At 41.7% G+C, this 27,789-nt stretch overlaps 1 protein-coding gene across 6 annotated transcripts in view; it reads right to left on the reverse strand.

Annotated features, from left to right (window-relative positions):
• LOC124612748 (serine/arginine-rich splicing factor 4-like) overlaps positions 1–18,345 on the reverse strand; it is a 52,054-nt gene extending 33,709 nt beyond the window's left edge. For 4 of the 6 annotated variants that reach the window (XR_006979568.1, XM_047141138.1, XM_047141135.1 and 1 more), the window contains exon 1: positions 18,224–18,345. The gene's annotated coding sequence lies outside the window, so the exon portion shown is untranslated. Of the gene's footprint in view, positions 1–16,245; positions 16,360–18,112 lie in introns of those variants that run through there. The other 2 variants (XM_047141136.1, XM_047141137.1) reach the window with 2 other exon arrangements.
• Positions 18,346–27,789: the final 9,444 nt, after the last annotated feature.

A 27,789-nucleotide genomic window follows, 5' to 3' on the forward strand; every position in this document is an offset into this window, starting at 1 on the left:
GGTCAAACGATCAGTGTGTTACAGTCATTTCGTTGTGCCTGTCTACAAATCAACAAGTCATCTTTATGGTGAGTAGCAATCTAGACTTTTCATTATTGATAAAATTATTTAATTGGACAGATAAATAGCCTACTCACCACGCAGTGACGGAACACACACATTAAAGACTGTTGTGATTGGCAAGCTCTTGGAGCCTGTGGCTCCTCCTTCAGGCAGGAGGGTTGAAGGGGAAGGAAGGAAAACGACTGGAAGGGTCTAGGAAAAGGGGTGGATATTGGAAAAGTCACCCAGAACTGCAGGTCAGGGGAGACTTACCGTACAGGATGAGAAGGAAAAACTGATTGTTGGGGGCTGCATCGGACAAGATTTGAAAACCTGAGAGCTTAAAGGTGGAAGACAGGGTAATATGCAAGACAGAATTACTATTAAAACATGGATGAGTGGGCATAGGCAGGTGGTATATACTGCAACTCACAATATCCTGTTGCAGAACATACTATAAAACATGACATTCGTGACCTCGGCACCAGTTTCACCACACACGCCATCTGGATTCTTCCCCCAGACACCAGTTTCTCAGAACTCCGCAGGTTCTCGTGCACGATATTTTAGTAGGAATCTCTGTGTTGCAAATTACCCTGTCTTCCACCTTTAAGCTCTCAGGTTTTCAAATCTTGTCCAATACAATCCCCAACAATCAGTCTTTCCTTCTCATCCCGTACAAAAAGTCTCCTCTGATCCATGGTTCCGGGTGACTTTCCCAAAATCTACCCCTTTTCTTAGACCTCTCCAGTCCTTTTCCTTCACCCTTCTTCCTTCCCCTTCAACCCTTCTGCTTAAAGATGAAGCCACTGGCTCCTAAAGCTTGCCAGTCACAACAGTCTTTAATGTGTGTGTTCTGCCGCCACTTGGTGAGTAGATGTTTTATCTATCCAATTAAAGAATCTGGTCTTTTTATATTATTGCTGATACTCCAACCTGGACTTTCCACAGTTCAATTTTCTAGAGTTGAATTAGGAGGTTTTTGTATAATGTTTTTTATGCTTTTAAATATTTTCCAAGTGGAAATCAGTGTGTTGAGTAATTGCATTTTGCATTCAAGAATTCTCCTCTTTTTGTGGACAATCTTTTTCTGTTTCAATTAATGCTGTCACTAATCACAGTCTCTGTGACAGTGTCCAGTAATCATAACCTGTGAGTACGTTTTATTCTCCTAAAGAGTCATGTTACACTATTTCAAAGAAATTGCCACTGTACAGCAAGAAATTGTTAACATTCGTAAATCCAAAGGCCAATGAAAAATACATATCTTATTTGCCACTTCTATGAATTTTGTGGGTATCTCACCCCTTTTCTTGGTTTTTAAGTAGATTTGTCTTGTTACATGCACTGATAGGACTATCTCCGCTTTCCTCTGTCACGTTCCTTTTCCTTAATCTGCTGGCAACTTTCATCTATTTCTGAAGTCATCGAGCATCACAACCCATCCTCTTCCCTGCAAGCTTAACTTTAATAACTCCTCACAATAATGTTCCAGCCACAATATTTTCTATGTTCTTACCACTTCCACTAGTCGTCTTCTTATTTTTTAACCATATCTTTATTTCTCATTCTACCAATCCTTTTTATTGTAAGCATATTTTCCGCATCGACATTTTGAAACTACAAAATATTCTTCTTCTTTCTTTTCAGCTGTTCTTGATTTACTGCCACATAAAACTACACTCCAGTTAAAATATTTTCTAAACCTCTTTCTTGGTTCTATCTGAATTCTTTTTACTGTAAACAAAACTTTCGCCGTTTCATAAACTTTTTTGTCTATTGATATCTTACTTCTTATAGTATCCTTACAGCTTCCAAAAACAGTTTGCTTCTTCAGAGAATTTTCTTTCAAATATAGTTTCATAGAAATGTCAAACAGTGGAGACTACAGTTTGGAATAACAACATTCTAAGGACAGACTGCTACTAACTACATAGGGGAGGCACTATGAGAAAGATTGCTAAAATCCATGCACACTACCTCTTCGGAAACAGAAAAACATGCATACTTGCAAAAGTGCAACACTCACACTCTGTGGGAGCGTGCACGGACATGATGAGGACCGGTTGGGGGTCTTGCTGTGGGGGAAGTGTGGAGAAGCATGGGGAGTGAGGAAAGGTGGGGGTAGTGGTGGGGGGCAGAAAGTATGTACAGGTGCGTTGAAAGGATGGGTAGTTTGTGTAAGACTGAGTGGGACAAAGGAAGGGGATGGGCAGATAGAGGACAGCGACTAGTGAAGGTTGAGACCTGGGGGGTGAGAAGCGGGGAGGGGGGGGGGGGGGGGGGGTTTACAGGAATGAATCTGTTGTAGTTAAGAGTTCTCACCAGCACAATTCAGAAAAGCTGGTGTTGGTAGTAAAAATCACATGGCACAGGCTGTGATGCAGTCATTAAAATCGAGTATGCTGTATTGGCCAGCTGTCTCATGGCCACAGTTTAGCAGTGGCCATTCACATAGACAAGCAGCTTGTTGGTTGTCATGCCCACGTACAAAGTGGCACACTGATTGCAGCTTAGTTTGTATATGGCATGGCTACTTTCACAGCCAGCCCTGACTCTGATGAGATAGGAGATGTCTGTGACAGTACGGGTGTAGATGTTAGTAGGAGGACGTATGGGACATGTTTCGCATCTGGGTCTATCGGAGGAAAATGAGTCGTGAGGCAAGGGGCTGGACATGGGAGTGGAGTAGGAATAGCCAAGAATATTGCATAGGTTGGTCCACAAAAGAGCACTCATCTTGTGACTCAGTATCATTCACGACTAGAGAAACTGAATAGCATTCTCTGCCAGGGTTTTGACTATCTCTCATTGTGCCCTGAAATGAGAAATATCCTCCCCACCCCTCCCAGAGTGGTATTCTGCTGCCCACTCACCCTACACAACACACAGGGTACTATGAAAGTTTTGCAATACGATGCAACAATAAGTCCCAGAAGCCTGGTTGTTGTTCTGTTCATACTTGCATTGTAGCCACTGTACCAAGTCTTTGGGCACAATTGTTCACTAGCAGGGTTAGTTTGGAGCGCTTGCTATGGCATCTTCATCATGAAGTGAGGTTCAGGCAGTTTTGCGGTACAATGAAGTTTAAACATAAACCAGTGCTTTGAAGAAATTACTCTTGCACTCGGTGATATGTGTCCACATCATACAACTATGTTCAGGTAGTACAGAGGATTCCAAAGAGAACATTTCACTCTGAAGGATCTTGAGAGGACAGGAAGGCCACCATCATCAGTTACGGAGGAAAACATCGACACTCTTGAGGAAAATGCTAGACGAACACAGTCAAGTGACACATAAGCATACAGAAGATACCTTAGCAAGTCGTTCGATTCTGCATGATCATTTGCAAGTAAAGAAACTTTGTTGTCTCTGGGCGCTGCACAGACTGACGGAAGAGCAGATGACGCAACATAAGACTCTTGGTACCAGGAGATGTTAAAGAAGGTTTCCAAGGAACAATCCCAGTATGGTGAAAAACACTCCGACAGTTGATGAGACTTGGCTGTACTACTATGACATGTCGACTAACACTTGAAACAAATTTTGGGTCTTTGAAGATGATGACACACCCAGAGCTATCATAAAATCCCACTCAGTAAAGAAGAAAATGGCAGCCAAGTATGCACTGAATATTTGCATGGTACAGAACTGAAACTTCTTGAGCACCCTCCTTACGGTCCAGGCCTTGCTCCTTGTGACTTTGCACTGTAACTGCATGTAAAAATGAAGCTGAAAGGAGTGCAGCTTTCAAGTGATGAGGACCTCCTGAAGGCTTGGGACAACAAGTGTGCCTTGCTCCTTACAGAAACTTGGGAGAACTGGTTTATGCATTAGTTTCAGAGGATGGAGGGGTGTATTCAATGTGCCAGAAATTACTTAGAAAAAATTAAATAAATAAAGCTGTATTGCAAATCTTCCCTAGTACTCTTTGTATTCTTGTCCTATCCTACTCCAAACCTACTCCCGACCTACTGCCTCATGTCTCATATCCCTGCAACAGACCTGGATGCAAGACCTTTCCCATACACCCTCCCACTGCCACAGGCATCTCCTTCCCCATCAAAGGTAGGGCTACCCATGAAAGCATCCATGTGATCTACAAACAAGCTGCGACTGCCGTGCCACTTTCTACATGGGCATGACAGTTAGCAACCTGCCTGTCTGGAAGAACTGTGGCCAAAAAATAGTTGGACCTACCAGTTGCTGAACATGCTGCCCACAATGACCCACAAGACTATTTTACAGCCTGTGTCATCTGGATCCTTCCTACCAGCACCAGCTTTTCTGAAATGTGCAGGTGGGAACTCTCTCTACAACATATCCTTCGATCCTGTAACTCCCCTGGCCTCAACCTTCGCTAGTCCCTGTCCTCCAACTACCTAATTCCTTCCCTGCTCCCACACCATTACTACACACGCCTTCTATCCTGTCAACACGCTCCCTCCCCACCCCCCTCGCCTTCTCTTTTGCTCTCCACAACCTTACCCTCATCCTCTCCAGTTCAGTCTCTCAATGCTCCACCTAGCAGCCCTATCCTGCCCCCACTATGGCCCTGCATCTTTGGTAGGTTGGTTGGATGCTTAAAGGGGCCAAAATGCTAGGTCATTAGTCCCTTACAGGTCTATACGACTGTAGATCAAAGATATCTTACGACGCATTACCCAGGGGAAGAAAACCCCAAGGCCTACCAATGTCAGCGTGGCTGAGATAAGGAACAAAAAGAAGAAAGGGAGACAGAGGAAAAAAGGCAAGCAAGGTGCCCATTCTAGGGAGCAGCCAGAAGCCCCTGAAGGCAGAGTCCAATGAGAGACCATACATCCCACAGCCCCCATTGTTTACCAGACGTACTCTACTCCAAGACTGCCTCGAAAAGATTAGCAACACAGGCAGGGCTAGAGAAGCACAGACAGGCAAAAGATGAACAAGTCTAACAGACTACACGAGAGGTGGGGGAGAAAAATAAAAGAGCAGGAAGGGTGAGAACCGGGTTGAACCACCAAGTCCAGACAGCTGAAGCTTGATCTGGACAAAGAGTGTTCTGCCAACCTTTCAACAAGCTGATATGGGAGTGGTAAAAGCCTGCTTCAAGAATAAAATGTAAAACTTGGTCAGCCACTGGTCGCAGCCAACAGCAGCGAGTCAGGGAGATTAAGAATCTGCTGCAGGGTAATAGATTGAGAGAGGTCAGCAAAATGTGGACTACCATCAAATGGGCACCACAAATGACATTGGGGTGGATCCTCGCTATGGAGGAGATGACCACGAATCAGCGAAGTATGGCCTCGCAAGAGGCCTGCGTGGAAGACCTCCACAGATTTGTAGTCTTCTTTACCATCTGTAGTTCCTTTGGTGAAGTCAGAGAAGCCATTCTGTACTCCAGGCACCTAAAACTTGATGGCATAATACTGATCGGAGGTTTGTTTCCAAAATATTGATCTCGAGCCGGTTTGGCCACACTATCGGCAAGTTCATTCCCCCAGATCCTGAAATGGGCCGGGGTCCAGATGAAGGTCACCGAGCGTCCACACTGTTCGAGGGTATAAAGGGAAACCTGGATAGCAATAACCAAGCGATGGTGTGAGTAACACTGGTCAAGGGCTTGCAAACTGCTCAAGAAGTTTCTGCAGATAAGAACGAACCCACCAGTGCAGGAACAGATATGCTCAAGAGCACGAGAAATGGCTACCAACTCCACAGTGAAAACACTACAGCCATTTGGTAAGGAGAACAGTTCAGTACATCCTGCATTAATATAAGCAACCATCGGGCCATCAGTATAGATGACTTCTGAGCCTTGGAATGTGGGAACGACGGAGAAAAACTGGCAGTGGAGAGCCTCAGGATGAACTGAGTCTTTTGGACCTTGTCATAGGTTCAAATGGCTCTGAGCACTATGGGACTTAACATCTATGGTCATCAGTCCCCTAGAACTTAGAACTGCTTAAACCTAACTAACCTAAGGACAGCACACAACACCCAGTCATCACGAGGCAGAGAAAATCCCTGACCCCGCCGGGAATCGAACCCGGGCGTGGGAAGCGAGAACGCTACCGCACGACCACGAGCTGCGGACACTTGTCATAGGTCAAGACAACGCTGTGACAGAGGGATGCACCACAGAGATGTACAGGGTTCAGTCCAGAGGAAGGGTGGAAGAGGAAACAATTCAAGTTCAGAGAGGATGGACCAGATGTGGATTACGATTATAAACCCTGATTGAGACCACTGTCGTGGGAGATGGGTTATTGTCTTTGGAAAGAGGAGATGGTAGTTTGGCTGCTTAGGTGAGCTGTAAATGTGGGTAGCTTAATAGACAAGCTGCTGTTGGTGACTGATCCACAATGGAGAGACCTCAGCCTTCACAAGTAAGCTTTCATGGGGCTAGTTCAAATGCTCCTGTCGCAAGTCAAACCCCACAGGGGTGCATCATATCCAGTATCCGCAAAGCTGAAGGTGATGCCGAACCGTATGTCAAACTTCCATAATCGAGGTGGGATTGTATCAAGGGTTTGTAGAGCTGCAGAAGGGCAGTGCAATCTGCACCCAGCTAGTGTTACTCAAGCAGCAAAGTGTACTAAGGTGGAGCCAGCACTTTCGCTTAAGCTGGCAAAGATGGGGAAGCAATGTCAACCGAGAATCGAATACCAGTCCTAAAAGGTGATAAGTCTCCACCATATTAAGTAGTTAGTCATTGAGGTAAAGTTCTGGTTGTGGGTGAATGGTACGACATCAATAGATGTGCAAGATGCAAGTTGGGGGGGGGGGGGGTAAAACTTGAAAGCCATGAGTGAGGCCCATGCTCACCTTTCATATGGTACCCTGCAGTCGATGTTCAGTGACACCCACACTAGAGGAGGAAGAGTAGAGGCAAAAGTCGTCAGGATACAAGGAGGGTGTTACTGAGGACCTTGGGACGGAGACAGATGACACCGAGACTTGAGAAGCCAACACAAGCACCGGCTCACAATGCGTTCATACAACTTATATAGAACACTGATGAGACTTATTGGGTGATAACTGTCCACTTCTAGAGGGTGCTTACCCAGTTTCAGTTCTGTGACGATGATGCTTTCCCACCACTGCGATGGGAACTCGCCCTCGCTCCAGATATGATTAAAGATGGCAAGGATATGACACTGACAATCCGTGGTAAGTGCTCTTTCATTTGGTTGTGGATGTGTGCTGGCCCTGGTGCTGTATCTGAGCAGTGGGCAAGAACACTGACAAATTCCCAATCACTGAATGGAGTGTTATATGGCTCCAGGTGACGTGTACTAAAAGATAATTGGTTTTGTTCTCACTGCTGTTTTTAGGACACAAGAGGCAGGTTGATAATTCTCAGAAACACATGCTTGATAATAGTGTAGAGCAAAAAGTTCAGTGACAGCATCTGAGTCAGTGTAGACAGTACAAGGTAATACCAGGTACACTGCAGGTGTTTGTTTAATTCTAGGGTGCAAAAACAACTAAGGTCGTATGCACACATGTCAGAACTGTAGAACACAAAGACAGAGAGAGGAGACAAAAATGACTACACGTCAATCCCAATCAACGGAAGTGGAGACAGCTAAAAACAAGGATGCGGAGAAAAGTCTATAAAATACGCCATAGAGAAATGGAGGTCAGGAACTAAAAATTACATGGCCTTTGCCGTATTGCTACGACGGATAAAAAGTAAAACGCAGTCGACAGGCTGTGCAACGTTCACTAAAATGGCTGATAATTCAGATGGCAAATATAAATTTGAACATAAGTAGTTAAAAAAAGGACATTCCATCAGGAAACGGCAAACTTTCAAAGGTTGAGGGCAATGAACACAAAGTGGTGGGGTAACACCATTTAACAAATGGTGATGGCTAAAAAGATAGTGCCCAATATGCAACCTAGCTAAAATAATCTCCTCACAGCAAGATGGCCGAGAGGAGATCATCCAAGTTGCTGGGAGAGTTTAATTTTCCAGAGCTTGTTCCCATGAAGGGAGGCCAGTGGTGGTGCCGAAGTAACACCACCAGCTGACAGATGGTAACAACACAGATTTCATGGTATGGAAGAACTGGCAGGCTGAGGTAGCAGACTGCAGCCACGGCGGCAGCATCAGTAACCTCATTTCCCGACAGATCGATGTAACCAGAAACACACAAACATCACTGTGGCTCCATCAAGAGTTAGCAAGTGACAGCTTTCCTGGACCCATTGCACTACGGGATGGGCAGTGTATAGCACACAGACACTTTGAAGGGCACTGAGAGAGTCAGAGCAGATGACGAGCCTGTGTCGCTGGATGTTCTGCATGGCCTGATACAGGGTGAAGAGCTCCGCTGTAAATACTGAGCAATGTTCCAAAAGCAGATACCAAGAAACATCAGTGCCAAGACAAAGGCACACACGACACTACTGTCAGTCCAAGAGCCATCAGCATACACAAAGATACTATCACAAGGCAAATGGCATGCATATCGCAGAGGAAGAAGTCAAGGCAGTATGACAGTGGTAGTTTGGCAGCTTCTGCATACAGACTCTCAACCAGGTTAGTATAAATGGTGCTACCGGCCAAACTGATGCCACAATGGTGGATTGTATTGAGATGGCGTAACATGGGAGGATGTGCAGATGCATACAAAACACCCATAGTCTAGTTTTTAGCGGACAAGCGACTGGTACAAATGGAGGAGAGGGTGATCTGATCCGCTCTCAGGAAATACTGCTGAAGACAAGTAGGACATTGAGGGACTGTGTACAGCGGGTGGCCAGTTATGACACACGAGAGGACCAAGAAAGTTTCCTAATGAGAATGAGCCCCTGGAATTTTGTAGTTTCAATGAATGAAAGAGCAACAGGCCCAAGACATAAAGATAATGGAAGAAACCAACTGTGCTGCTAGAAATAAATACAAATGATTCTGTCGGTGGGAAAGCGAAAGCCATTCTTGATGCTCCATGAGTAAAGACCATCGAGACATTGCTCAAGGAGAACAGTCCATGGAGAACTGCAATATATGGCAAAATCGTCAACGAAAAGTGTGCCGGAGATGCCCACGAGAGACAGGCAGGGTTAATGGTGATAGCAAAGAGGACGATGCTCAGGACGGAACCCTAAGGCACACTGTTTTCTGAGATAAAGGTGTCCGACAAGGCAGCGCCCGCATGCACCTTGAAAACTCAGCATTTTAAAAATTCCTGAAGGAAATGGGGCACATGGCCACAGAAGCTCCACGTGTAGAGAGTACAGAGGATACCAGTCCTCCAGCAGGTGTCATAGGCTTTCTCCAAATTGAAAAACGTGGCCACATGCTGGTATTCCCACAGAAAACCATTCATAACATGGGTTTAAAAGGTGACAAGATGTTCAACTGCAGAACGGCGTGCTCGATATCCACACCATGCAGTGGTCAGTAAATTGCAAGACTCAAGCCACCATACCAGCCGGGCATGAATCATACATTCCATCACCTTGCAAACACAGCTGGTGAGAGACATGGGATGATAACTACCAGTGGCTTCACACCAGTGTCTGGGAAATGTGCCCTCTGTCCACATGTGATTGTATGTATGAAGCAGAACGTGCCTGCCCGCAAGAGAAAAGGTCTGCAACTTCTGAATGTGAACATTGTCTGGTCGTGGGGCGAATGATCCGAGTGAAGTGAGAACGTGATTTATCTCCCTTGTAGTAAAGTCGGCACTGAAGCACTCACTATTCTGAGAAGAGAAGGGCATCACCTGAGCCGCCTCCACTTGTTTCCGTTGGAGGAAGGCAGCGTGATAGTGGGAGGAGCTAAAAATCTCCACAAAATAGCGACTCAAGGTGTTGGAGATGGCAAGAGGGTCCACTATAACACTGTCTACTACAGTCAGGCTGGAAATTGGGGAATGGACTGTGGTCCCAGAGAGCCATCGGAGGTTGGCCCACACGACAGAACAGAGAGTAGAACTGTTAGAAAAACCAGTAAATGAAATCCAGCTAGCTTTTTTGCTATCCCGAGGAGCACAACACTGCACATGCAACTGTTTATAAAGAATGCAGTTTGCCATAGCAGAATGTAGTTAAAAATGCTTAGAGTACTTCTCTGCATGCAAATCGCGTCACAGCACACCTTAGTCCACTAAGGGACCGGGACACAGAGCAGTAAGGAGGTAGTGCGAGGAATGAAAAGTCCTGTGGCAGTAAGGATAACATTTGTAAAATATTATACCTGGTTATTGCAACTGGGGAAATGTGGTCCACTGAAGGTCACCAGGGAAGCGTAAAGCCTCCAGTTGGCCATAGAAAGCTGCCATTTTGGTATGCATGTAGGTACGGTAGGAGTCGGCAAACGGACAGTACAAGCGAAATGGTCACTCGAGTACATGTAAGAGAGAACTGACCACTCGAAACAATGGGCAAGCTGGGCAGTGCAAAGGGGCAGGTCCAAATAGGAATAGGTGTGCGTGGAGTCAGAAAGGAACACAGATGCTCCTGTGTTAACGCAGATGAGGTTATGACGACTGAGGTGAGCCAAGAGGGCACCTCTCTGACAGATTCTGGGAGAGCCCCAAAGGGGATGGTATGTATTCAAGTCACTGAGCAGCAGAAAGGGGTGATGGAGCTGCCCAATAAGCTGGAGGAAGTCTGACCTCATGATGCCCAATGACGGAGTGATGTAAACCTTATAAAGGGAAAAGGTAAAGTGAGGAAGGAAAATGTGGACTGCAACAGCCAGGTAGTTAGGGAGGTGGCTTGACATTGAACAACATCCCAGATGAGTAACATGACTCCCCCATGAGATGGAATGCTGTCATCAGAGAGAAGGTTCAAGCGGACTGGGAAGAAATGCAGGAGCTCAAAGTGATCGTGAGGATGCAATTTTGTTTCCTGGATGCAGAGAACAAGCAGATGCTGTGATTCTAAGACCAACCGTAAGTCCTCTTTGCTGGATCAAATGCCTTGAACATTCCATTGGAGGAGAGTTCTGACGAGGAAAGCGGAGGAGGGAAAAAATGAAGGGATGTCACCTCGGCGGCTGCCGAGTCCCCCCTTTGAAGACTCATTGCTACAGCACACAGAGGATCCTGCTCCGTGTCTACAGAAGCATCGGCATTCTTCTTCTGTCAGTGTGCAGAGTCCAGGGTAGAAAAATGGTTGGCGGTGCACACTGGTGACACGGACGTCAGCCGGCCGAGGATATCGCGTGGCAACACCGTCAAAGAGAATCTCCAAGTTGGTGAAGGATAAGATCATTTGCCTTTGTTTGACTTCTTGGAGCCTTTCCGGTTGACAAAGGAAGACTGAGATGTTTGTTGGCTGGAGGGACACAGGGAGTGTTCGCAGGAGTATTCCTCCTGTCCTTTCCGGACTGCGGTTGTGTAGCAGGTGACTTTGCGCCATGAAGCAAAAGTTTGGGGGCTTGTTGCACAGCTGGAGGAAGAGATGGGATGCTACCATGGCAGTGGGCAATTTTACAACCAGGGAGCTGAATTTGAGGTTGCATGTCTGCATGGCTATGTCCTTCGTGAAGCGAGATACAGCATGAACAGTACTATACGTGCCAGATGATACGATGCAGAGTTTCCAACTAGCCAACAACTTGCAAGTGACCAGTTAAGGCACTTTTTCCTTCATCCAGATCTCCTGGACAGCCCGCTCATCGAGATAAACGGGACAATCTCGGGAGAAGGCAGCACGGTTGCCATTGCAGTTCATACAGCGGGGAGAACAAGGCGGGCAATTGGCCTTATGAGAATCCCTGCTACAGATCTGGTTGTAACAATGACACTGGTAGCACACACTGGGTATGAGTAGACTGTGATAACTTCATAACTTACTTTAATCTTTCATGGAAGCACCATTCTACAAAAAGTGAGAAAAAGAGTGTGTGTGGGCACTAAGAATGCATCTAACTTTTTCATCATCCAACAGACTGCAACGACACACTGATCAGAGAGGTTCATTTGGATTTCTGCTCTGGTCAGACCATCAAGACCATTTGAATCATTAGCTTCATTCCGTTTACATTTAGTAGACTTTGACTGTGATGAAGAAGATTGGCTCACTGCGAGAAAACTGCCAGCATCTCCAATGGCACACTCCTTCCAATGGGGGCCCCCTTCAGAAGGAGGCACACCCACCTTAGGTGATTGTTCACACCTCCCGAACACCTGATAGAGGGACCAACCGGAAATCTGGGAAGGTAGCAATTGCCCCCTCCTTGAGCCTGGCCCATGCCAGAGGCTATGTGCAAAACCCTATGTGTCAACTTGAGGCTGGGAATTATGCGTTACCCAGTCACCTGTTATTTGTCAGACACGTGGACTGTCTTTCAGGAGCGCACAGGAAGGAAGAAGAAAAAAAGAAGAAGCTCAAATCAAAGTGGAGGAAGGATAGGAGAAGATGAACAAAGAAAGAGAAAGGAATGAATAACAGTGGAGAGACTGTTCTGATATCAGCTACTGAAAATGCAGAACACATTTCCAAAAACATCCCAGGCATGTCCCTCAGGGGACAGGAAAAAGAATAGCAGGAGGATAGACATGCTGCACACATAAGGGAAAAGATGCTGCAAAGGCTGGAGCCTCAAGGTAGCCAAACACAAACCTGCCAACGGGCAGCGAGCCACCTGGTGGAGGGGAGGGGGGGGGGGGGGGGGGGGGGACCTGCAGGTGTCTGGTATCCACAGAGCTGTCTGATCTTAGCCCAAACCTGCGACGTAGTAGTAATTGGTCCAACGGTTGCAACATACCATTCCCAGCATTCCCACTTTTTCTCTTTTTATTAGGTGGTGCACCCAAACCATCATGGGGGCAGGCATGGTTGAGCAGTCTAGAGGGGCCACTGTAGGAGGCTTAACAGCCGGGAATACCGTTGCCAAAGGGGGTGAAATTGTCATAGCTGTAGCATGTGACAAGCTGGGTGCAACTACTCATATTTCTTCTTGGCCTCTAGGTAACTCAGTTTGTCCAGAGTCCTGTATTGTAGAATTTTCTTTTCTGTTTGGTAACCAATGCAATCTGGTAAGCAAGGAGAATAGTGCTTTCCACAGTTGACACAGATGGGAGGAGGTGCACAGGGAGCATGCAACGCTCATCCACAATCTCTACAGATGGGGATAGCGCTGCAACGTCAAGACATTGTCTTCTAAGTTCTCCACAAATAATAAGGGCTTTGTGGCCACGACAGAATCATCATCAGTCCTTGTAGAAACGAAGTATTGCAGGGAGTATTGCTCTGCTTGTCACTAAGCCCTACATTCCTCTGACGGCATAGTCAGGGAAGGGAACATGTTAGGCCCCCGCCATATCTCCCTGCATTGAAAGAGGATTGTTCTTTCATAGAGACTGCTGGGCCCATATGGCTACTAGTGGGAAATAACTTCATCCGCTTAATTTGTGGCTGATCCACCATTGTGCCACCCTCTCCAAACGGGGTCTCTCCCAATGGGAACCACCCAGCCTCAGCAGTGGCAACCTGGCCAGTAATCCATTGCTCAGAGTCCCCATGCCCCAGTCATGACCAGTCACAACAAGTACATACTCCTTGGCACACATGGGAAATTTTCAGTTCAAGCACGAACAGTGCCATCCCTGGGTGGTCTGTTGGTGCCATTCCTGCATGGTCAGGGGGCAACCACCATGCAGAAGTTGACGATCACCCCCACAACGGGATGGCTACCGTGCTGGGTTTTTGATGTGTTACTGTACGAAGGGGAAGAGTGCACAGATGGAAAGGCACAAAGGTGGAGACACACCACATTTCATGCCCTTCCCTGAAGGATCTGCAGTTCTGGAGGATTTTGAAAATTGGTGGCAGGTCAAATCCAACAAAGGGGACAATGTGTTTATTTGATGAAAAGTTGTACAATACGTTAGAAGAGGAAACTAAAGGCCCAATCATAAACCAGGTCCAAGCACGGTTGGCACCAAGAAAACCATCCGATGGAGAGGCAGAGGGAGAACGGCATAGTGAAAGTATAATCGTGCAGCACAGAAAGGAAGTACTGCTACCTAGATTGCTGCTCACATCAGATGCAGCCACAGTTTGGGCCCCAGTGTCCAGAGTTTATGAGTTGTCCTCATGTGAATGAACATGTGTTTCTACTTCAAAAGAAGAACATTGTCCGACAGCTTAAATATTTTAGTAATTTTTTTTTCTTCAGTGTGCCTGTCTATAACTCACCACCACCTCTATGTGGTGAGTAGCCAAGCTATCCTTTCCATGTTGTTGTTTTTAACAGAAACTTCATCTTCACTGATCTCCATCACTTTAGTTTTCCTGTACTTATCTTCATTCAGTACTTTTTCTCACTTTTACAACATTCACCATAATAATTTGCAGTTCTGACAATACTGCAGACTTAAACACCCTTATCCATTTAACTCCTACTACTACATCTCCCTCAGAAGAAATACCGAAAAGTTTTGGTGATAAAAACCCCTCTTCCAACACTTATCTCATATGTCTTCCCCCAGCAATACTTACGACGACTTTTTGCCTTGCATACAGTTCCTTTACCAGTCCTCTCCCCTTGTAATTTATGCCACAGTCTCCCCAATTTATGGTTTAAACAGCCTGATGCAGTATGACAAGTGACAATTGTCATTGTACACAGGTACCCATTCCCACAAGTGGTGTCATCCAAAGAACAAGGCGCCCAGGTAGGTATGGTACCTCAAGACGGAACCACAAGCAAGCACAGTCACTGCCAGATGCAATGACAAATGAGAGGTGCCTACATAGACGTGCCCTCAAGAGTTCCATACGCCACAGCTGCGGCATGCTTACTTATGTCAGAATGGTGTGCCATTCAGCCCAGTCTGGAATTGTCGTTAAGACGAGAGCATTATCTTGTGAGAGCTGTATTAGACAGAGCTATACAGTAAAATTTACAGTCAATTCTACTTTGAGAGAAGAGGTAATTATCTTTTACAGTGTCAAGTTATGTGTTCACTGACAGTAATGAATACATGACATTGCTGTGGACATGGGCTGCTCCAAAGTATTTCATCTTGTGATCAAGTTATAACAAAGTGTTGGGCTCCTCCAGAAGTAAATCTAAGAACCCACCATAGTGTCGACAAGTATTATTGCATGCAGCACAAAGACCATGTAGAAAATAGTAATCCTTTGACAACAAACAAAAAGCCATGCAAATATTAAGAAAACAACAGTAGATGAACAACTATTCAGTATAATCAAGACAACAGCAGATTTTTCTTCAAAGTACTGGTTTTCCTGCTTACTTTTTCCCCCTTTCCCAGCCAAACAGACTACAGCACTGATGAATTTTTTTTGGGAAACTAGCTAAGTATCATTGACTTGTGACTTGACAGAACCTCATTCCGAAGAGAAATAGTGCCTAGCTGCTATCCTAAGAATAATTTTGTCAGTGTAATATGCTGAGAACGCCTGCATTCACATATAGGCTATAGCAGTTTTATGATATTTAATTGTTAACAGCATATATTGATTTAGTTTCTAACAATTCCTTAGCTCATACCCTGAACAGATCTACACAACAAGATACATGAACGGACAACTGATTAAAAGACAACCTCCACATGATAAGTGTCAGACTGGTGCCACATAATTCATTAAAAGTCCTTACAAAGAAACACGACTTTGACTTGCAAATCATTACTTTCATTGGTTAAGTGAATAGGACTCTGCATAAAAAAGCAGCTAAAAAATTATAATCTGCTGCTCCAAGGTTATGAAGTCACAACTTGGCAGAAACAATATTGGGCCAGTGTGTGATACTGGAATGCCCCACCCCCTCCAGCTGAAATCTTGCTTATGGCGATACACTGATGTACAGCATAGTCCAATGTCTAGATTATGCTGTAAGATGATAATTTGATTGAGTGTTGGCGAAGCCACTAAATGAGTATGGCAAATAAAGATCACGGTAACAGCATACCTTAACGTTTACATCTGTGCCATACTGAATGCACTTATCATAAAAACTAACGATAAATTCAGAAAAGCCTATATTGGACAATGGACAAGTCTTTCGTGCATATTATATACATATCATACATAAACCACGAAATATGCAAAGGGAGTCCATTACTCCCTAACTTTTACCCAGCACTGTACGGACACCTCTGGATGGCAGTGAGCAGCAAGTAAAGTAGATTGTATATCAAAATAATATCAGCATGAAAGAACATTAACTGACTGGATTTCCTATTAGCTTAACAAGAAATGGATGTGAATATGACATTATACCTGGTTCAGAATAAAGTGATGGAGCTAGTTGTTTACAGGGTATCTACCACAGCAACAACCAGAGTATGAGTTTGGTCACTCCCTCTGTTCTGCCTAATATATCACTCTGCAACCTCAGCTGCAGGTCTCTTAATCAGCTGTGAACAAAAGTCATGGTCTGTAACGAAACTGTTATGATTTGTTTCTCTGTGTGAAAAGTTCCTTTTTATGGAGTATATGACACCAACTACGAAAAAATTGCGAATCAACAACACCTCCGCCTTCCACGCTCAACTGTCAGGCACTTTGTTACTCTGATTCAGGTATAAAAGCATTTAGCTTCAAAGTTCAACGTAGCAGCAAGTGGGCAAGGAATAAAACGAATGCTGCAAACTACCGCGAGCCATGGAAGAGCCTGGGCCGCAAGGGCGTCAAGCTTCCTAGGTCGTTGTTGGACAACGTCAAAGGAAGAGATATTCTGCTTTCTCTTTGTAAACAAATCGATAGAGTCTTGAAAGGTTCATGTAAAACGTATAGGCAGGTGACACATGGTGGGCCACAATGCCTGTAATACTTCCACAGTTATGAAAAAGTTGTTAAACGGCAAAACCAATAGTTCATCATTTATACAGATAAAAAGTAGTAAAGATATAGGAAAGGAAGAGTTGCGGCGTCAGAACGAAAAGTGATACATCGCTCAGCAACGAAGAAGGGTGTAAACAGCGGGTGTTAGGTAGTGAAAACAAATCAACTGCTAAAATAGTAAGTCTGTAACTAAGCATAAAGCCACGTAACACTGCATCATGTAATATGTCTTCAATAAATCCTGCTTCAAAACTGCTGTTGAACGGGGTCCTATTTTACATATAAAAAGAAAACCACCATGTTCACAGCAGACAGCAACACCCAGTTTGAATGCCTATCTTCAGTTGCAGTTATGAATCCTGTTGAGACATAAACAAATGTGAATACAGTCTTGTTTCTTGGTTCAAAGACTTCTCTCAACATATTTCTATCCACTAATCAATATAAAAAAATGCCTTAGCCTTAACGGAACATATAATCTAAAAAAGGATGCCTAATAGGGTTTCATAGAGCTATCAATCTCTCTCTGTTCTATGACTGAAATACTGCAATTAACACTTCACGTAAAAACAGTAAATAAGATGATAAAAATATAATACTAAGAGACATACAGGTATGTCTAAGTCTAATAGTCTCTGAGTATCACCACACATAGTGCTACTTCGTGATACTGCTTATCCACACATCCTAGATACTCCTTTCAAGGGTACCCATACAACATTAATTTACATAATGTAAAAAAAGTAAAATTTCAGCAAACTATTAAAACACAATTGCGGTCTTTTGCATACAAAATAAGCAGCTATTACGAATATACTGGAATATTCTAATACTTTGATTAATTAAAAGAGTAAATGTAAATGCCATGAGGCTAGGGTCTCCCGTCGAGTAGACCTTTCGCCTGGTGCAAGTCTTACGAGTTGACGCCACTTCGGCGACTTGCATGCCTATGGGGATGAAATGATGTGTAAAGCGAGCACTCTGGATGACGTACAGTAGGCTAAGTGACAAGTGCAATGTGACGAAAGGCAACAGCAAAAACAATAGGTAATGACACGGCTAATCTTCGGAAAGTTTAATTAAACAAATTCAATTGAGAAATATAAACATACGCCAGTATCGGGGGAAACAGTAACGTAAGGCACCGTAAAGTGAAAAATTCAGGTCAGTCAACTCCTGTAATTGTCATTCGGAGACACATTTACCATAACATTGATATCGAAAATAATTACTAGTGTATGTCCAGCCACAAAAATATTACACTCAATAAATCCACAAAAACATTAAACTCAACAAATCTTACCAGGCGCCCTTATAATTATTCGCCAATGAATAATATCAACAACACTACTTGCTACTAATTGCGGAATCATAAGCCTTGTTCATATCTTAGATATCTAAACGCATTACTTACATTCTACCCACCACCTATCACAACAAACAATGTCAATATAAACACTACGGATTATCAAATCCCACTGACAAATTAGACATCGCGCTACTATCATCACTGGATACTACCATAGCCAGTGTTACCAACACCCATTGAAAAGGCGTTCTAAAATAAGTTACTTTGCATTGAAATAACCTAGATGGTACTTATATTTTACTACGTCTATAGGTTTCAAAATGCATGCAGTTATTTATCTACCACATATTTTATTAAAATACAACTACCATGTGATGAATTAGAATCGACAATGACTGCCATATCCATACAAATACAAGATCCATACAAATTAAAATACAAGATAACAAGAGTGTTGACTACCGTAATTAAATTAAAATGTAGTTTAGTTTAGTATATTTTTTTGTCCACAGATCATATTTTACAACGATATTGCACATGTCATGTTTACAGTTCTGTACAGGCTGAAATAAATTGTTTTGGTATTTGCATGGGTATTTGTCATTGATACATATATACAATCTTTTGTAATAATATTTATCGATAATCAATATTAATACGCATTGATGATATATGCTAAAAGGCTACATTAACTTACGCAACAATCTTCTCCATACCTAAGAAAAGTTTACAAAGATATATATATCGCCGTGCTGCTGAAAATACTAATACATTTAATCAAAATGAAAACTAATTTTTTAGATCATGTATGATGACCGTACTGCAGAAAATATTTACACATATACACATAGTGAAAACTTATATAAATCATAGATACACCATTGCACGTAGTCAGTATGTTCTCTTCTGTATTTTCAGCACTACGCTTCGTTTACATTTTCCTTCTTTCAGAAAATTTGTTTCCACACGAAAGAGGTAGTGTTTTACTCCATTTCTAACTTTACATTACACGGTTTTGCCTGCAAGTGTTTTTTCATCTTTTTCCAACATCCAGATATAAGATGTTCCTTAATTTTTTTTGAAGGTGCTCACTTCCTTTATCCTCCATATGCTAAGTGTCAGTCTGTTATAAAGTAAGTTTCCCTCATTTTCAGAGTCCCTATTTGCCATTTTCAATCTTTTACAGAAGGAATGGCAGTTTTCTCTGACTTTTGTGTTGTGGTCACGTAAATCTCTGTTTGAAAATGCTGAATAATTTAGCCTACCATTAAAAGAAGTATTGTCTCATATATGTACAAACTAAGCAAAGTCAATATTTTGATTTATTTTATTTTATTTTTTGCGGGATTCACATCGTGTTAGTTTAGCTATGCATCTGATGTCTTTCTTTTGAAGCTTTGAGATTCTCAATGTGTGCATCTGCTGCTCCTCCTCATACGGGCATACAGAACAGTACGTGTGGGAAGATAAGTCTATAGTCCATTTTTAGCAAGGTTTCTGTGTCCACCATACAGCACAGTCTTTTCATTAAGAAAACATTTGTATTTATTTTTGAACATATCTTATCGATGTGGTTATCCCATGTCAGAAATTTGTCCACCTCTATTCCCAGAAACTTTAAACAATTTATTTCTTTTAAGTCCGCATTCTCAATGCTCAGAATGAATTCCTCTGAACTGTTGGCTCTGTTTCTTTCAAATTTTGTACACATATTTTTCTTCCTGTTGATCAACAAATTAGTTAATCTAAAATACCGTTCTACCTTTTCCAGATTCTCACTGGCTGTCCTTTCCAAATCCTCCACTGAGTCACTACAAGCTAGTAAAGTTGTTTCATCAGCATACATAATCATGTTTTCATTTACAACAGTGGGAATATCGTTTACACACAAGTTAAAGGGTACTGGTCCTAGTACTGAACCATTAGCTACTCCATATTTTACCTCTGGAAAAACAGAGACTGTTTTCTGTGTATTTCCAGATACATGTTTTATTTCGATGCACTGTTGTCTGCTTTCAACAAAGGTTTATATAATATCTGCAGCGTTTCATCTTATGGCATAACAGTCCAGTTTTTCTATAAGAACTTTATGTCAGGTATGATCAAAAGCTTTCGAAAAGTCTTAGTATACACTAGATACTTTCCTCTGATGATCCAGTGCCTTAGTGATGAGTGTTATGAGGCTTGGCACTGCGATCTTATCGGATTTCCCCTTTTTAAATCCATATTGTGCTTCATTTAAGATGTTTTAATTCTCAATGAAGTTTATAATTCTGTCTTCCGTCACTACTTCTACTGTTTTTGACAGAACAATTATGATTGTTATGGGTCTATAGTAACCTGGATCTCCTTTCTTGTCTCTTTTAAATAGTGGGCCTACCTTGCTCCTTCTTAGACATTATGGTAATATGCTTTCCTTCATTACTACATTTATCGGTAATGTCAGAGGCTTTGCAGGATATCAAGCGCAGTGTTTGACCATTTTTGCTTACATGCCATGCAGGTTTCTGTATTTTTATTTTTTAGTTCTCCAAATTTTTTGAAACTTCCAATCCATCTGTAGGGAGTAAGTATAACTGTCAGTGAGCCTTCTGATAATTTCCATGTTCTTTGATACTAATGTGGTTTCTTTTAGAGGTTTCTCCACTACAGCTATATAGTGCTGATTAAAGAGGTTACACAGTTGCTGTGAATCTGTCACTTCTTTCCCCTCCGTTTTCAATATTATATTTGTGTGTTTTAAGACATGTGACTTGTTTCTGTTCTCATTTATATAATTCCAGATTCTTTTAGAAATAGAAGGTGCTTGCATTTCGTGTGTTTGGACGCCTGATAAATACCAGCAGCCATTTTCAGACTATGAGATAGTAAAAAGATGTATGTTGGAAGTGCCATGGCATTTTTTGAAGAGAAAAAGGAATTCGTTTCCCGAATTTAAGATGTTCAATTGTCAGCAAGAAGTAATACAAGAAGAAGCAAAATTTTGGCTGCTGACAGTAAAAGTAGTTTGTTCGAAATTCTGCAGAACGACCTTGCTATGCCATAGCACTAGATAAATCGTGCAATATTGTTGATGAAGAACAAATGTAGATTTTTGTGCGATTTTTTAATATTGGAAATAAAGAATTTAGGGGAGAACTTCTAACAGAATTGTCACTTTAAGACAAGATTCGCGGAGATTTATTCAAGACTTCGTGACACAAATCAAACATTAGTTATGATGAAAAGATGTCTCTTTCAACTGACATGGCCCTAGCGATTAAGCAAAACGACTACTAAAGAGAATCAATGGTAAGAATGCTGGGCTGCTATCTTATCAGTGCACAATTCACCAGTAGCACTTAGTGTGACTCTGAAAGAAGTAATGGGCAGGTTGATCAACTTGACTGATTTTATGAAGTCTCGTTCTGTTCTTGAGCACAGACAGATCAAAGAGTTTTTTTTTTGAGTGCGTTTTGGCGCATTGTGACATACTGCAGTACAACAATATTCATTGGCTAAGAAAAGGTGAAGTGAATAAACGTTCTTGAGAAATAAAAGAAGAAGTAACACCCTTGTCAATAAAATTCTTTTGGGTTTGGGATCGCATTGTCAGCTATAACATTCCGACGTTTCAGCGTTCACTTAGCAATACACCCTGAGGAAGGTGTCTTGCAATAGTCGCCCAAACTTCAGTATTTTATGGCCCTAAACCCAGAGGAAGACGGCCATGGAAACCTACATTTCTACCAAAATTACGTGAAAGAATTCACTGCCTTTCTAGCAGTAGTTTATCGCAGATTGCTGGAGGAACGAAACGTGCCTAGCGATGGAAAAAAACGCTGGTCATTCTCTTTATAGGACAGATTCACATATTTATAGGCCTAGGTCGCTGAAGTCAGTCTGCCGTAGTATTATAGAACACGTTTTACATTCAAGAATTATGACGATTTTGGAGAATGAAAATATCCTCCATAAAAATCGACACAGATTCAGCAGAGATCTTTCGAAACTCAGCTCGCTCTGTTCTTCTATGATATCCATGATGGTGCAAAGGTTGATGCCGTATTCCTTGACTTCAGAAAGACTTTTGACACCGCCCAGGACTGCCGTTTAGGGAAAAAATATACGAGCTTACCAGGTATTGGACCACATCTGCGACTGGATTCAGGAGTACCTTGGAGATAAAACTCAATACGTCGTTCTTAAAAGAAAGAAATCGACAGATGTAAATATAATTTCCGGAATACCCTAAGTAAGTGTAATAGGACCGTTACTGTGACTCTTCAACTTCCAACAGCGTATTTCTTGAATGAGATTTTCACTCTGCAGCGGAGTGTGCGCTGATATGAAACTTCCTGGCAGATTAAAACTGTGTGCCCGACCGAGACTCGAACTCGGGACCTTTGCCTTTCGCGGGCAAGTGCTCTACCAACTGAGCTACCGAAGCACGACTCACGGCCGGTACTCACAGCTTTACTTCTGCCAGTACCTCGTCTCCTACCTTCCAAACTTTACAGAAGCTCTCCTGCGAACCATGCAGAACTAGCACTCCTGAAAGAAAGGATATTGCAGAGACATGGCTTAGCCACAGCCTGGGGGATGTTTCCAGAATGAGATTTTCACTCTGCAGCGGAGTGTGCACTGATATGAAACTTCCTGGCAGATTAAACCTGTGTGCCCGACCGAGACTCGAACTCGGGACCTTTGCCTTTCGCGGGCAAGTGCTCTACCAACTGAGCTACCGAAGCACGACTCACGCCCGGTACTCACAGCTTTACTTCTGCCAGTACCTCGTCTCCTACCTTCCAAACTTTACAGAAGCTCTCCTGCGAACCTTGCAGAACTAGCACTCCTGAAAGAAAGGATACTGCGGAGACATGGCTTAGCCACAGCCTGGGGGATGTTTCCAGAATGAAAATCTCTGGTGTTGTGATTTGCTGTGAGACACACGCTGACAGTGAAGACAGTTCATTGTATGACCTTTTGTTTGTCTTTAGAATTATTACTTTTGCTTCTTCGTCTAACAGTCTACACTTTACAAAACTCAGTTTCAATTGCTCACTTGGCAAAGTTTCCAGAGCAGTAACAACAACAATTCTGGCGGCATTGTTAGTAACAAATTTCACACTGTATCAGTTTCATCAATAATAGTATCTGATGTTCCAAATCACATATTAACTTATCAAAATTTCAAAAAATGATTTTCAAGAATATCATTATTTGCATTAATCTTCATGGTCAACAGAGCCTTTCTTAATAAAAGTTAATTACCCATACCTTTCTGCTCAAAGGTTTGTGTTAATGAATTCCACAAATCATACGCAGTTTTCTTGTTCTTGATATACTTCAACTAGCTATGTAATTTTTTGGATTATTTATGACTTACACTTCTTATAATTTTTGCTAAGTTCTCCAAGAAGAGCTTCCTTCTCTTTCATATTGTTCAACTGTGTCATCCTGGGTAGACTCTACCATTTCCATGTAGGAGTTTTCCACAGAACTCAATAATTCTAGGTGTTTCAATCTTAAATTTCCAGTTGCTAAAATTTGTGCCATCAAACAGTGGTATCCTGTATTTCTCTATCTCCTGGGCCATGACTATGAATTATGTATTGAAATAATTAATTATTTCAGTTGTACTGTAAACCTGGCAGCTGGCACCCAGGCCCATAACATGTTGTTAATGCTAGAAATTACCAGATATTTACATATATAGAGAACAGCGGTATTTTGATCGAATCAGAACTCCATCCATTGAATTTCTAGGCTTCATAGTTCTGATGTCAGGGCCTCTGTATCTATTTTATAAACAGATACCAAATTATCAAAGAGCCAGGCTCGGGTTACGACATGAAAACAGAGAACAACACCAACACATTAGAGGACCTGTTAGTGAACTTTGAATGTGAGAAACACATTGCGAAAGTCTGTATTTTTATTTAGAAACATGCTATTTGGATGACAATAGTTTTTACTTATTCGTCATGGACAGGCCTCATAGTCCGGTGGTAAGTAGGCCAAACTCTTTTAAGTCTAAACTGAAGAGATTCCTTATGGCTCACTCCTTCTATTCTGTCGAGGAGCTCCTGGAAGAGCTAAAAAATTAAGCAAATTCCAGTGTTACATTGTTGATTTTCTTTATTTAAACTTACGACTTGTCACCTAAATATGTTTTTTTTATATTTCATTTTATCTGTTTCTAATATCGTGTTATAATTTCATGTATTGACTCGTTCCATGACCATGGAGACTTCTCCTTAATTTGGTCCCATGGAACAATAAATAAATAAATAAATAAATAAGGAGCACACCTGGAAACTGCATGATTTTGTGGCCTTGGAAAGTAATATGTTCAAGAAATCTTAATCAAAAACCACAGTTCACAGTCATATAAAATTTGGAAATAACATCATAACCACGTTTGGCTGCAAAATCATATATTTATAAAAACTAACACAGCAGTTTCGACTGTGTGGCCATTACAAGTGGAAATAATGGCTCATTAATACATGTAAGAATTTAAAAATCACATGACATCACATGATGCAGAAGCTAATTTTGCCTCATTGTGTTCCTGATATTACTTGTTAATCGCACAGCTCCTTGAATTGCTTTCTAATGTATTCTGATAGATTTCTGTTGGATATGTATTTGTGCCATTTAAAACAAGCTCGTTTGGTCGCACTGCATTCTGTGGACTCAGTTTACTTGTTACTGTTTGTGAATCTGTGTGTGAATTGCTCGATTTAATTGCATGTATTAAGTTAATTCTTGTATGCTACTTCATTTTTATCACATTCATTTTTCGAGCTTTCTCAAATTTAATCTACAACTACATCTCCATCTGTGCTGTGTATAGTACCAGCTATTACTGTTTCTTCCCGTTTCATTCAAGTATAGAATGTGGGAAGAGTGATTCTTTGGATGCCTCTGCATATGCAGTATTTATTCTACTCTTCGCCCTAGATGGGCGATATGTACGGTTTTTTTTGTGTATTCCTAGAGTCATCATTTAAAGTCGGTTCTTGAAACTTTGTTAATAGACTTTCTTGCGATAGTTTACATCTATCTTGAAGAGTCTTTGAGTTCAGTTCCTTCAATATCTCTCTGATGCTCTTCCACAGATCAAACAAACCTGTGACCATTTGTGTTCCCCTTCCCTGTATACATTCAATATCCCCTGTTAGTCCTATTTGATAAGCATCTCACACACTTGAGCAATATTCTAGAATTGGTCGCACAAGTGATTTGTAAGCAATCTCCTCTGTAGACTAATTACACGTCCACAGTATTCTGCCAATAAAAAGAAATCTGCCAACTGCTTTACCCACAACGGAGCCTTCCTGATCATTTCATTTCACATCCCGCCAAAGCATTAAACCCAGGTGTTTGTATGAGCTGGCCGATTCCAACAGTGACTCATTGATATTATAGTTATATGATATTACGTTTTTTCGTATTGTGAAGTGCACGATTTTACATTTCTGAGCATTTAAAGCAAGTTGTCAGCCTTTGCACCACTTTGAAATCTTATCAAGATCTGGTTGGATATTTATGCAGCTTCTTTCAGATAATACTTGCATCATAGATATCTGCATCATCTACAAAAAGTCTGAGTTGACTATTAATACTGCCTGAAAGGTCATTAATATACAAAACGAACGGTGAGGTCTCAGCACACTTCTACATCGGTCAATTATTCTCCATCCAAGATTGCATTGTGCATCCTACCTACCAAAGGAGAACTCCATGTTAGTACCTTTTTACAGAATGGTATTCAACTGCATTACATCATGTCACAGTCTGAGTATGTCATTCCCCTTCAAATGATGTTACTTCTTGCCACCAAGTATGCTTTGTAGCCTTAGTGGATAGTACAATCTTTATTGCAAATGTTAAAAATGCTACAATAGTTATACAAATGTGGTCACATGTTGTTAATAGGTACTGCTATAATCTGTTCATCATACTGTAACCCAGTAAGGAGGATTTTCTTCATTTTTTGACACGCACTGGTGTTCTTGAAGTCATCTGCCTGTATCTACAATTGAAATGTAAGAGAAGATGTCCAAATAGCCTAAATTCGCACAAGCAGTCCATTTCTAATAATGCAATTGTATATCCTTTAAATTTTTTCCTTTAATATATGTACATATATTTTTTATTAATATAACACAACTGGCGATGTGAGTGCTATGGCTTCAGGGCACCTGTTGTAAGTAGAGTTTGTTAACTATTGATATATTAAGAAATTTTTATGACATTGTTATTATTCATAAAAACTAATTATCTGTATTTTCTGTTTGCATGAATCACAATGGGGAGCATGTATAGCAATAAGACAAAAACTGAGGAGAAAAATTTGGCAAGGAATAAGAATGGACACAGATTACTTCAAATTTTCCATAGTAAGCAGTTCTGTTTGGTGCATCAAAGATAGGATGGTGATGTAAGTTGCTTTCAAGGTTACTCTTGGTAGTGCCTCTTTTGATGTAGGTAGAAACCTTTTCCTCATCATCCCCTTCCTTGAATTTTATGATGGAAAATTTACAAGAACTTTTCTGAGTGATACGCATTGTCAGTAAAACATAAAGAACTGTGACACAATAGTTTGCGTGTCATAATAGACGTAAAACAGCCTCTGACATCACGTAAATTACAATTATCAAGTGTGAAAATAGCATATGAAATGTTAACGTTTTTTGCGAAATTTTTATTTTTCCATATTCTTACAACATGGTAGAAAAATATATGTCCATTGTCAATAGCAATAGCGAAAACACAATCAGCCAAGATGGCATAGAATTGCACGATTGAAGAATTGAAGTTCAGGTGTCATGCAAACCTACAGCAGAAAATTTCGGTCAGAGATGAGTGTCGCAGGTGCGACAAATGATAGCCATGCTCCATAGCAGAATAACCTTGAAGACACAATGTTTACAATTGACAAGACAATGTCATGCATCTCCCAGAGTAATATACCGCTCATGAATGAAACGCCAGAGAGCGATACAAATATGAATCTTGACAACACATTACGAACACCACACGTTCACAACACAAGAATTAACTTGGAAAGTACAGTTGATAACAACCACAGTAGTACAACTGAAGCACTGCTATGGCAGTTATTACCTAACATAAACATGAAATTTGATAATGTGAACACCAATCTCAGTGATATCAAACAGAGAATGAACACAAATTTCAGTCTCAGATGTTACGTCCATAGTGCTCAGAGCCATTTTGAATCAATTTCAGTGATATGAAACAAGATATGAATACCAAAATTGATAATTTGACACAATCTGAACACCGTCACACAAGATCTAAATATAACGAAACAAGAACAAAAGCAAGCATTCAAGGATTTGCAAGACACTGTCTCACAGAAATTCAATGACATAGCCAAAAATGTTGTCACTAAAATCAACAAAAAAATTCAATGATATGAAAAAAAACAAAGAATGAAGTACTTCCTGAAGTTAACAGTAACATTACGGAATTAAAACAGACGGTAGATTCTTTTAATGACCGTCATGATCTAGTAGAGCAACAGATAAAGGACATCACAGATGCAAACACAAATATTAAAGCCTCACAAAACAATTGGTTTCGACAGTAAAGAACGTAACCACTGTCATTAACAAACTAAATAAAGATTATGAAGGTGTACCTCTGGCTGTACA

This window comes from Schistocerca americana, chromosome 4 (genome assembly GCF_021461395.2).
Source record: "Schistocerca americana isolate TAMUIC-IGC-003095 chromosome 4, iqSchAmer2.1, whole genome shotgun sequence".
Classification (NCBI taxonomy): domain Eukaryota; kingdom Metazoa; phylum Arthropoda; class Insecta; order Orthoptera; family Acrididae; genus Schistocerca; species Schistocerca americana.